A 13,048-nucleotide genomic window follows, 5' to 3' on the forward strand; every position below is an offset into this window, starting at 1 on the left:
CAAGCTGTCCAATAATTACCCCATAGCATGTCCACCAATTACTTGCTGTGTCTAATAATTACCTCATAACTAAACATGCATGTCATACTGTTACTGTTCATCCTACAATGGTGTTTTTCAGCACAAACCACCTTCATACACATATCCAAGACTGGGCATTACAAAATTCAAGATCAAGTAAAAGAAAACAAACATATACACAATTTTGTATCATTTGAAAAGAAGTTAAAACCTTTTTTTAAAGTGCTTTGGGTTATTAATATATTTTTTGAGAAAATGTACTAATATCATCCCAATAATTAATCAGAACATAGCTGGATATGCAATTAACAAATGTTGGTTGGTTAGATGTAATAAATTATGATACAACATGGTTTCTGGTCCCTGTCCATAATTTACCCCGATTTTCTGTGTCCAATAATTACCCCAGGTCACCCTAGGCATTCCTCGTCTGAAATAATAAAACAAACTGTGCGTAAACCATATGGACGCGAAGGAATGGAGAAATTGGCCGAGAAATGCATTGCTTTTAGTAGCAGGAAAAACATATTTTATGCGCAAAAATATAATAGTAATCGGAAAAATAACACCGGAAAATGGAAGCAGAATGTACGTACTTTCAGGGGATATAAATTTTGTTTGCATATGTAGAGTAAAAAAGCAGCCCATGTTCTGCAGTGAGACCAAACATTTTCCAGTTACGATAGTTTTCTCTCAAATAAATTTTTCAAAATGGTGTATCCTCTGTTACAATGTATGTATCCCTTTCTACATCAAATCAGGAATGAGCCATACAGATCAGCAAGTTTTGCTATATGTTACTTGGTTAAATTGAGGTTATGCTGATGTTTTGATTCAAAATATATTTTTAAAGAAGTGTTGAAGAGGAGTAGCAATTTAACACTTTTATTACAAGAGCATAATAGAGTTAATGTTTAGCATAATCACAAGAAGCTAATGATAGATTTTGAACGAGATTACACTGTTCAACTTTTTACAACTACTAGATAACATCCAAAGGGCTTTTTCCTATTCTGACATACGTCCTATGTAAGATTACCAGACATCCGGTTTTTCCCACATATATCCTACGTATTTAGCCTTATGTCCGGCATCCGGCAGGCATTTGAAAAATATCATAAATGTCCTATATTTTGAATGTCACATAATGTTATGTAGGCCACGGTGTCTCAGTCGGTAACGCGTCTGACTACCATCCTCAAGGTCACGGGCTCGATCCCCGGCCGGTTCAAATCCGGGAACTTTTGTAATGTTGGAAGCGGCCCCGGCGCCCACCCAGCGTCGAATGACACGGGTACCTGGGGGGGGGGGGGAAACCCTGGGGGGTAAAGGTGGTCAGGGGCATGATGCTGATCACATCACCCCCACTCATGACCGGATCAAGAAAGTGTGGGGCGTTACCCCCACAACCCCTATACGCCTTCATGGCATGGTGCTGAGCACAGGGCAACACTTTACCTTTTTTTACATAATATTAATTAGGAAAATACGTACATGTTTCGTTGAACAATGGGATATCATGCAAGTTACAAGTCCATTGCCCAAAATGAAAATAAAAATTTGTCCTGCTAGAGAACACACAAGAAGATGGAAGCAACTAATGAACAAAGTTTTTGGTCTACATTCTGATGTTACTGTTCAGTGCCTGAGTAGAATTTCTAGCCTTCGGGTTTATACTGATGGAACAAACTGTTTCCCATTCTTATTCAATATTTTTGATTGTAAAGTAGGGGGTATAGAGAACAGAGTTATTCAGGGTCTCTACCAGACACGAAAGTCAAGAAGAAGTAAAGAAATCAACAAGTAGGTGAAGAAGTCAATAAAAATCAGGAAATTATACTTGCAGTCAAGAGATTTTGCTATCACAATTACTGACTGGTTGATTTAATTTATTTTACTTCACATTTCTGCCCCTTTGGCTAATCGTGAAGATGAGTATGAATGGTGGTGAGGTAAGATGGATGAAGAAACAATCACATACACATAAGGACGACAACACAAGCCCCACATAAGATTATTCTGGCTGTGAATCCAGGCGCCAGAAACTCGCTAGTCTGCCAAATGCAGTCCAGGATGCATTAATAGATAAAGCAAGTCTAATTCTTTTGTAAAATACAGCTTCAGTTTTAATCTTAACTGCCCATTTGGGGGCTTTTCATTAAATATCATAGATATGCATTTTCTTATTTGCTAATTTCCAAATTTACCTAAGTAGGGATCGAATCAATAAATGTTAACTAAAACGAAAAAAAGGTCAAGAAACGTCCTGGTAAAGACAAGAATTTTAGATTTGATATTTTGGTAGATATCCTGTAATTAAACTAAAAATATCATTTCAAACTACGGTAATTGCTGAATATTTGTTAGCCATTACAGGTCATAATGCAAATGTGAGAGACTACTTCCACTACCATCAGCACAGTGGACTCATGAGAGATTTTTTTTCACATCTGTAAAAAGTTTGGTCTCATCAATATATTTTGACAAAACCTGCAATTTTGAGAAAATTTTCTCTTCTGAGAAGTACCAGTTAAAACATGTAGTAGAAGTACATTGTTTAGTAGGTAAGACTCTACTTTACGTCCTTTTCCTAAGGAATATGTGTCATATCTCGTTGGAAAGCTTATTGTATAAGGAATTCAACAACGTAAATCCCAAAGCGAGGAAAAATTACCTGGAGGAGGAAATCGATAAGAAACGATGTTGTCTGGATATGCGTAATTGAACGTACTGAGGAAATTCGATGATGAAGCACATATTTAGGGGTGAAATGAGTGCTAATGGAACCTAACCTAACAGGCCTAACCTAACCTCGTCCCCGTGAATGGTTTGTGGGGCTACCCATGCATTGTTTTTGGAGCTAACGTGAATGGTTTGTGGGGCTACCCGTTCATGGTTTTTGGGGCTAACGTGAATGGTTTGTGGGGCTATCGTGAATGATTCATGGGGCTATCTGTGAATGGTTAGTGGGGCTATCGTGAACAGAAAGTGTAAAAAGAAAAAATGTACTTACCCGAAGACATGCCGGCTGTCTGTAAGTATGGTTTTGAACGATGCACTAAATTTTTACTGGGGATAAACTTATTTTATACTATCTAGAAGTTTTTGGAACCTGTTCTTTTTCATGCACCATGCACACGCACGACGCACCGAGAACGCAAAGAAGCAATCGCCACGCAGAACGCAAACGAGCAAAGCACACGCATTCACAATGCGTACAGAAAGACGAGCCTGCAGTGTTGTTAACTTTCATCAGTTAGCACCATATGGCAATAAGGACGTAAAGTAGAGTCTATCCGTTTAGTATATTACAGTACATTTAAGAATTCGTTATGAATTCATTTTTTAAAACTCAAAAAGTGTCATTTTTAAATGACTTTTTTATCATGTTCTGTAGAAATATGTTATTTATTGCGAATGTTTTGTGTACTACATTTTGGGACAACATGTTCTACATTTCCCTTATAGCGATCTGGTAACCCTAGTCCTACATGTACAGTTGTGTATCCTAGAACATAGGAAGAAGCCCTGGGATAAAGATTGAAAGCTGATTTATTATGTTCAAACAGAGATTCTTGAATTAGGCTATATTGCATATGAGTGCTTATGTGTAGCTGAACGTTCTTTCTTTGTCTTTGATCTTAGCAGAGGTGCACAGTTCTGGTGCATTTTTAAGCAATGTAATATTACAGTGCTAACATCAGTCATGTGTTTGGTGTACAATTATCCCCCATGTACCTAAACATTTAACAAGAAAAGTATCAATGCGGCGAAAGACAGAGCACACTGCAGTTAGTAAGGAAGTGAGAACACATAGCTATGTTAGGGTGTACTGATTTTCTCAAGACCGTCCTTTTTTTTTCTTTTTTTTTTGAGGGTCCTGGCCTGTGTTCTACTATGCTACTCCAAAAACCAAATATGTCCTATTCCTAAAAAATATCCTGCAAAACATCCAGACGAATTGTTTACCTATTTGAAACTGTTGGTGCCTTCTAAATTAATAGTATATTTAGTTTGCATCGAAATACTTGTAGATTTAAAAATTTTCAAGTTTGCTTCGCTCGCACAATTTGTCTTGCTGTAAAGCTTATATTTATTGCGTAGAGAGGGTCCATCGTGAAATCCTCCACCCTCGATTTCGCTAGGGATTTTTTTTTTTTTTATATAGGATGATTGTGTGTTTCAAATTGTGAAAAACAAAATTCTCGAGCACGGAAACAAATATTTATGTGTGTACAGCCGTTTAAAGTGCAGATACAGCCGTTTAAAGTTGCGAGGTGGAAGTCGACTTGTAGCCATGTCAATTTCATACCAGTCATCCTCCAGCCACCCGCACCTGTACCGATATATATGTAAGAGTCGCTTTGGCTCCGTCGCTTTTTCAGAACTAAACAAGAAATTTCATAAAAATAGCCCCCCAATTTCAGGCTCAGCCCCTGGGGTAATTGATCTACTGTTACCGTGGCCCTGCCTCTGCTATGCTCCAGCTACCTGCCTTTTTCTATAGAGTCCCTTTATAGGCAGGTAAGGAATTTTAATATTACAAAAATGTAAGTTTCGTAGCATGTAGATCTCTAAAAATTTCCTTCCGCACTATTTAAATTCTTCCTTTCTTATAAGAAACTTTATTTCGGACAAAGAAATGAGCTACAAATCAAGGGTGGAGGATTTCACGACACAACCCTTAGAAGCAGATATTGCATGCAGTCTGTTCATGGTATAACATGAAAGGTACTGAGTGGTGAATAAAAGTATATGCAGGGGCATTTTGAAAGTTGAAAATAGCCCAATATTGGGGATTTGCATGTTTGATGCATAGATGAGATGATTACTGCAGCTGCGGCAAGAGAAATATATTCTCAGTATTCATTAATATTTTAATATTATTTCACAATGCATGATGTTTTATGGTAAGAAAAAACAGTAAGATTGAAACAGATAGGAAGGTTAATCTGTAAAATTAAAAAGATAAAGAACAGAAAAAATAGAACTGACAGAGGAAATATATGAGAAGGGAAAACCTCCGTGGTGGAGTGGTTGAATGTCTGGTGTCCTCGGGTTGAGTCCCAGCCAATGTGTGTCCATTCATGAATTCAATCATATCATCACTCATCATCATTGTCAAAATTAACCAAAAGTGATAGAGAAAAGACATTAAACAACAATCAAATCAAATTAGGAAGAAAACAAGTCGAATTGTGTAATATGTCAGGACACATGTAAGCAGCATGACTTTTCCTTTAGCAAAGGAATGGGGTGTACTGCTATTTTAATTATAGCTGCAATGCCCCCCTCCTCTCCCCATATACATCCTTGGATGTCTTGCTTTTCTTTTCAGAACATCTGGTGGTGACCCTTAGCTATGTATTAGTGGCGAATGTGAATATGAAAGTGCCGTGTGATCAAAAGTGAACATTCCTTGCTTTGGTTCTTATGTATTTAGGCATGTCCGGGACAACTGTACACCAAGCATGTGACTGGCATCAACTTTATTATATTCTGTCATTTTTAAATAGCGGCAGAAAATTGCAGCTGATCATACAAAAAGACAAAGAGAGAACATTTTGCATTCATGATCAGTATAATTTACTTTCCATTTCATACCTTAAAGATAGTTAAAGGTTTGGAAGACACATGCCATGTGCCTATGCCTGTTACAGAAAATGGCATGCCTAATGGATGGTCAAAAACAAATTGTACTTATATTCCTTTTCCTGAATGTCTGGAGTAAGGGAACGCGAACATGTTCTTGGCGCATGCTGAAGGGTGTGTGCCTCTCCCAATGAGCATGCGGAGGGGAGGAGAATGTGCGGGAGGGGGCAATTCGACTGCTCATTCGCAGTCCAGTAGTTCTGTAGTAAACATGTCAGCTTGCATCAGAAGAGCCCGGCATAGTGTTGACTGTGTTCAAGAACCTATTTGCACGAGGTAAAACAGTAAATGAATGTGTTTTGGAAACAGCTGCCCAAATGGGAATTGGGAAATCCACAGTTTATAATACCCGGAAGGAAGCAAAACAATGGCGAGAAAAGGATGGAACATCCCTGTTGGAAATGCCGGGCAAGAAGCATCCGAAACAAGCTCAAAGATTTGCAAACTTCGATGAGTTTGTGCTAGAGGCATTACGAAGGCTCATTCACAGGGAATTTGGGTTTTTAATAGTAGCAGGTGTGAAAAATAAAAAAAAAAGAATTTGTGTGTAAAGAAATAAGTTATGTACCATTTACAGGCCAACTACTGGTGTTCTTGCATTGCATTGTTTTCTTAAAAGACAATAAATGCGCAATATTATTTATTTGTGTAAAACAACACACTGGCTCAGAGGTGCATATCCCCCAAGGCCCATGTTGCACTCCCCTCCTTTATGTCGAATTAATTACTCAATTTTTTTTTGGTGAGTCAAAATTTGTGGAAAAATGGAATACTACACGTGCAACCACGAATATCATCTGGTGGGGGCAAGTACTAGGATAGACATACCAATAATAATAATAATAATAATAATAATAATAACATTTATAATGGCTTTATTATTATTATTACTGCTACTACCAGGAGTAGTAGTAGTAACAAAGATGTTATTATCCTCATAAATTATGCAAAGGGGGGTAGAAGTCTGTTCAAAAGCATTTGTTTGGAACAAACGATACAAAACATTTTTCAAAACTGTCAATTTCACATTAGCTAATAATGGAAAACAAGCACACAAACTGTATTTTTGAATGGCATTAAATGAATGATAAATGCATTCCAAAGATACATGTTTAACTTTCACGGACAGCATATGATTTACACATATGCGACATAAAATAGAAAATACATATTCAAAAAGCTAACACTAAATTGTGTACATATTGAAAGTTTATTCAATACAAATATACTACACATATTATTTAAATACATTACATTACAAAAATGAAGCTGAATGCGAGCGAAGTAAGAAAACTTTTAGATCCATTTTTTTGCAATTGAAAACAATATTGATTTAATTGGGTGCAAACAATTTCACTGGACGCAATGGCATTCTTTCTTTTACAACTATTTTTAGATCACTCAGCGCCCATGGCTGACTCCCTCCCCTCCTAGCTAAAGCTCTGAACTTGACGAAAACTAGTAAAGCAGATAATGCGAGCGAAGCAAGAAAGACAATTTTACAAAATGTATTTTTATTTGCATAGAATTTGAAATCGAAGGGTAATTGCTCCTCTGTGCTCCCCTGCAGATGCCCTTGGCCGTCAAAGTTTGTCCCCTTGCTACCCTAGAATTGATTTCGGTCGAAGGTTGGTGGGGGGGGGGGTGCAATGTCCCCCTGTTTTTGTGTCACAGTATAATACAGACATATCTAAGCAATATATGTTTACTTTAGATACTTTAGGCTCACTGCCATTGGTAGTCAACCTTATTCTGCACAGTTTGTCTGCTCCACTAACCTTGTATTATTAATGCGAATACCACGCCCCCCTCCATCCAAACCGATTCTAAAGGCATAAGAGGTGGTGTTTCATTTCAACCCTTTCACCGCAATCATCCACAGGTAGGTAGAAAAACTATACATAATAACCAAAACTAAAAATCAATAACAAGTCAATCAAACAATATGATCCCCCCATTTTTGTGTGAAGATATATAGAATTGGTATAAAATTTTGTTCCCCCCCCAAAAAATTCCATGATGCAGGCGTGTCATGAAACCCCCCTGTGGGCACCCGTGCACTGGCCATTGTTGAGAATAAAAAGAAATTGGCAGCAGAAAGTGTTTTGCTTTACGGCTGTTATACGGCACAGCTTTCATTGCTTTCATCCTGCACCCTTCCCTACCTAGTCTGGCCCCACCCACAAGCTTTCCCCTCTGCGCGTTGCTACTCCAGACATTCCAGAAAAGTTGTACAGTATGCCTCTGTGGCCACCACAATAGACCAAAGTGAAAATGTAGTATTTACAAGTATTACATTCCTTACAACCATGCAAAGTTTCATTGAACATTGGCTGATACTTTGTGTTGGAAATAATGATAATCATGTGTAAGAGCAGCAGTGTTGCTAGCTTATAGAAAAAATCCAAAATTTCACTTCTGATATCATCCGTGTGAACAAATTTGCAGGCAAGTATGACAAAAATACTCCTTGAGAATATGTAATCCTCAGGCCCATTTTTGAAAGGAAAAGAGGAAATGATGCAACATTTTTTAAAGTCGTAATTTTTGGGAAATTTTGAAAATTGGACATATCCTCCTCCCTGGACCCTACATTGTTAAAGTGTTGTTTTGTTCTCAATATTGCATGTAAAACTGAAATGTCAGTATAAAGTATTGGCTGAAGAGTTATAGCCAATTTTACAATATCTATTCCATAATTCTGAAAAGTAAAACAAATACATTTTCAATTTTCGCTTGTTAATAATAGTGAAAATGGAAGTAGGCAGTGGCGTAAATAACAACCCTCCAACCCCCATGGTGCAAAGGGGGTGGGGGTGCATTAAGAATGATAAATTAAGAAAGTTTTCCTTTTGGAGTTAAGATATATTTTAAAATATTTTTTTGCCCCTACAAACAGAAACAGAAAATGTTAATTACTAGAGAAGTATAAAGTGAACTATCAGATTAGACGAAATACTTCATTTGCAAGTAGTTTAAATCATGTGGTCATTACAAGAGGTGCAACAAGTGAAATTTTGACTTTGTGAATCCCGATATTGGTCTGTATTTACAGCTTCAATTTTTATCATCCAAACCAAGTAAAACACAACTACCTTTCTGGAAAGACGGGTGATATTTCACCTCCGATTATTATTACACCAGCACTATACCAGACAGAGAATAGAGAGATTTTGTTTATGTTATTCATCTTTATTAGTTGCTATTTATTGTGAACCATGCAGGTTGTTTCCTGATAGGTTTGAATGGTGTAATGGTAAAATTAATGATTTGTAAAAATAAACAAAACAAAAAATAAATTCTTATAAAAGTTAATATCAAAAATAATCAAACAATAAAAGAACAGGAAATATGCCGAACTCACATCTTGAATGCATTATGTATGACATAGAGCCTGCAAAAATCATAAATATGTTCTAATAATGTTGCAACAAAGTATGTATAAGAAGTGCGAAACCATTAAAAAATTTTTAGATGTATTAATAACATTATCTACTTGTAATTTGGCTCTGCTGGGACATTGAGAAGTTGTGACAAATGTACAAAGTTCTTCTGCAATATTTTCTGAACATCATAGACTTGTTAGCGAGGTATGACTTTTTAAAACTCGTGTAAAGTTTGTCTGTTGTCTTAACCTTTCATGCCAGTTTTTGCGTGGTATACATTCACATTCGAATGTACCTAATACAGATAAATGTAGGTGTGTATTAATATTTAAAAAAAGAGAGCTTTTTTTAAATGAATGCAACTGAATGTAGAGGGGGGGGGGCAGTGTTAGTTATGCTCCTGCAAGTAGGTAATGTCTAATGAATAGAACATGTAAAATGTTAAAAACGTATATGATTGTCAGAGAAGTATTTCCTGAGTTTAATGTAACTGAGCATAGATTCCATATGGCCCCTGTGTCCTTCAACCAATAATTTCACAACTTTAACCAACAAGAGAAATATGCTTGAAAAACTTCAAATTAGGAAAAGGCCATTATCATGCCCCTTGGGCCAGAAGAAAAAATATACCAAGATACACTGTACTCTGCCTGTGTAAGTTGTGTTCATCTCGGTTCCAAGTGAGCAAGGTTATGCCCCTGTGCAGCTGAGTTACCTAACAAATGACGAGGTTTGTTTTAGTTACCTGACATTACCCAAACACAACTTGATGCCATTAACAGAATCTAGCATCCATATTATTTCTAATTACAATATGTAAACCTTTACAATGATCCAGGCCAAGGGTTGACACATACAGAGTGCCTGAAAATCTTCATGTGTACTTGAATTTCCAAGTACAGTTCACTAAAAATAAATAGCAAGTACAGCATGTGCTTCATTGTGTTTTCTGCATCATCTGAATTGGAATAGCCGGTCTCCATAGTGTAGTAGTTAGCACATCACGCTACGATGCCAGGAGTCCTCAGTTCGAATCCTGGCCTGGGCATGAATGTCAGTGTCCATTCATCAATTCATCATATCATAGCTTATCCTCATCTTCATAAATTAGCCAAAAGTAGCATAAAAGCAAAGTGTAATGAAGCAAATCAATCAACCAATTAAATCAAATTCAAAAACATACCATTATAAAATGTTGCACTGTTGGTAGTCAAATTTTGAAATCTGCAGTGATAGCATATTATAATGTGTGGCATAGTTAGTCATAATGTTACTGGTAGAGCCTTCTTTAGGAAGTCCGCTCTTTCACAAGAATTAATTATTTTTAAACCAGTTTTGTATTAATTGATACATCAGATATTCTCCCTACTTTCTCCTTGAGCCTAAATCTGACTATGTATGCTATGCTTATGTTTTATGATTTTCTCTCTTCATTTTCAATTGAGTTGGCATAATATGCACCTCTAACAAATTTCAAATTAAAGCTCATTAAAAGAAGAAGAGAATGACACCAATTCGAGCTCTCTTGGTCTACAACTGTTTAGAGATTTCAAAATGGCATCAAATTTTGCGATTTTTGACAGTCAATAACTCAAAAACTATGAGCCCAAAAAATCTTAAATTTGGCAGTTTTCGTCCTCTTGATAGGTACTATGAATAAACAAAGAATCTTAAAAATCTAAATCCTAAAGGTTCAAAAATATTTTTTTATTGGTTGATTTGACATGGAATGACCCTTATGTAGTAAACAGATATGCATCATGCTCTTTCATATGAAGTAGGTTGAGACTACATTTTATTGAACTACCCACGTACAAACCCAAATTGATGGGTAATTTTTATAATAGCTATTTACAGGGTACACATTCAGAAGATAGTACTGAATTTGAACCCAAATCTAGAAGATTGGAAGTATTACTTCCTTCTAGCAATTTTTATATTCTTTAAGTTTGGTTGGAAGATTTAGAATGGTGTCTCAGATCAGAGTTTAATTTGAGATAGTTTGATTTTCCATTATTCTGTGAAATCAGAAGGTGCAAATAATATTGAAGTAGACAAGGTGAATTTATTTAAAACTGGTTGATTTAAATAACGATTTAAATCCGATGATTTTGAAAAAAAAATCACTTCAAATAATCTATAGTATTGTACATAAGGACTTTGTAGATATCAGAATCACTTTTCGTCATTTCCTACCTCTGGCTGGGTCATCATAGAAGTCAAGCCTCTCCATTTTTTCCCGGTCTTCCACAACTCCTCTCTTTCCACGGTTTTCCAATGTTATCCTATTCTTCTAACTCTGCTCTTTCCACTGACATCTTGGTCTCGTCCTTGGCCTTATTCCCACTCCTTGTACATGGTAAGCTCCTATTGGTAGTCTTTCTGCATCTTACCTGTGCCTGATCTATCTTGTCCTGAAGCTTCACCACACCCACTGTCTGTGGGATCTCCTCATTCTATCCCTTCTAGTCTTCCCCAAATTCCTTAAAAATTTCCTCTCCACTGGCTGCATTTTTTTTATATGTGTCTGTTACTTCCCTTATTATTTTCTCTAATATTTTCTCATATACCTTTGCTAAGTGGCACTAAGTGTTATTCCTCTGTAGTTTATACATTCCTTTCTGTCACCCTTCTTGAATATGAGATCTATTAGTCCCTTTGTCCAATCTCTTGGCATTTCTCTCTCTTGCCACACCGCTTTCAACACTCTATCCAGCCACTGCACACCAATCACTCCTGCTCCTAGTATCATTTCCTCTGGCGCTTCATCTACTCTAGGTGCTCTACCTCTCTTCAGAGCTTCCTCCACTTCTTTCCATGTGAGATTAACTTTTCCCTTCACTTCATTTTCATTTCCTTTTTTCACATTCAGCAATTTCTCGAAATGATATGTCCACATTCTCCTTATTTCTTCATCCTCTTCTACAATGTTTCCCTTTTATCCCTTACCTCCACTTTCTCTTTTTCTTTCTCTCACTAATCCATACGATACTTTCTTGTTCCCATCTGCATCTTCTTGTAGCACTTTGGCCCATTCTTCCATCTACTTTCTTCTTTCCTCCTTTACTACTGTTCTTGCCTCTTTCTTGTCTTCCATGTTCTCTTTTCGTTCGTTTTGTGATTTAACTTTCAACCATTTTCTAAATGCATCATTTTTGTTTTCCACTACGTCTCTAGTTCTTTCATTCCACCATGGTGTTTCTTTCTTCTTTCATTTCTTGCTTGTCCTACCACATACCTTTTCAGCTGCCTCTACTAATTCTGTTTTAAATCTTATACATTCTGTTTCTACTCCTTTGGATTCATCTCTTGGCACTTTTGTTTGCAATATTTCTTGATATTTCTCTTTTATCATGTTATCATTTAATTTCCACACTCTTATCCCTGTCTCTTGTTCCTCCCTTCTATTTTCTTTTTTCCATCTCCTCACATCTCCTACTAGTAGTAATCATTTAATGGTGTTTATTAGGCTCTAAGAAAGGAAAAGAATGGAAACAAAATATATGTACTGATGCTGGGAAGCTCATAGAAAAGGAAATGTAAATGCACTTACATTTCTCTTGATTTAAATTTCAATAATTTTTTGTGCAAAAATAGCAAACATTTTGTGTAGAAAAATATACAATATACTAATTACGTTAAACTGGATATAGTGTCATTATCATTAAATTGTAAATAAACATGTACAAACTATCATTAAAAAAATGCCAAGATTCAGCTACAAAGACTATAAAAATATCTTAAGTTACAATTATAGAGTACATTCAGGATATTGTACTTTCATTGGAAGAATATTTACTGAAATTATTATAGTATCATTAACAAACATTTCCATAGTAGGTTCATATATACAGTATCAGAAACAGAAAAATGTGTATTTACATATAATTTTTTATTGCCTTAATCAAATTGTTCAAATATTTTACAGGGTCGTTTACTAGATAAAGACTTGCTATATAAAAAAAAAACATATATTTTAATGTATGGTG

General features: G+C 36.1%; 1 protein-coding gene across 1 annotated transcript in view; it reads left to right on the forward strand.

Annotated features, from left to right (window-relative positions):
- The window catches only part of LOC145981578 (uncharacterized), a 33,658-nt gene that overhangs the window by 3,757 nt on the left and 16,853 nt on the right, over positions 1 to 13,048 (forward strand). The window lies entirely within an intron of this gene.

Source organism: Lepisma saccharinum, chromosome 29, assembly GCF_977018435.1.
Source record: "Lepisma saccharinum chromosome 29, izLepSacc3.1, whole genome shotgun sequence".
Classification (NCBI taxonomy): domain Eukaryota; kingdom Metazoa; phylum Arthropoda; class Insecta; order Zygentoma; family Lepismatidae; genus Lepisma; species Lepisma saccharinum.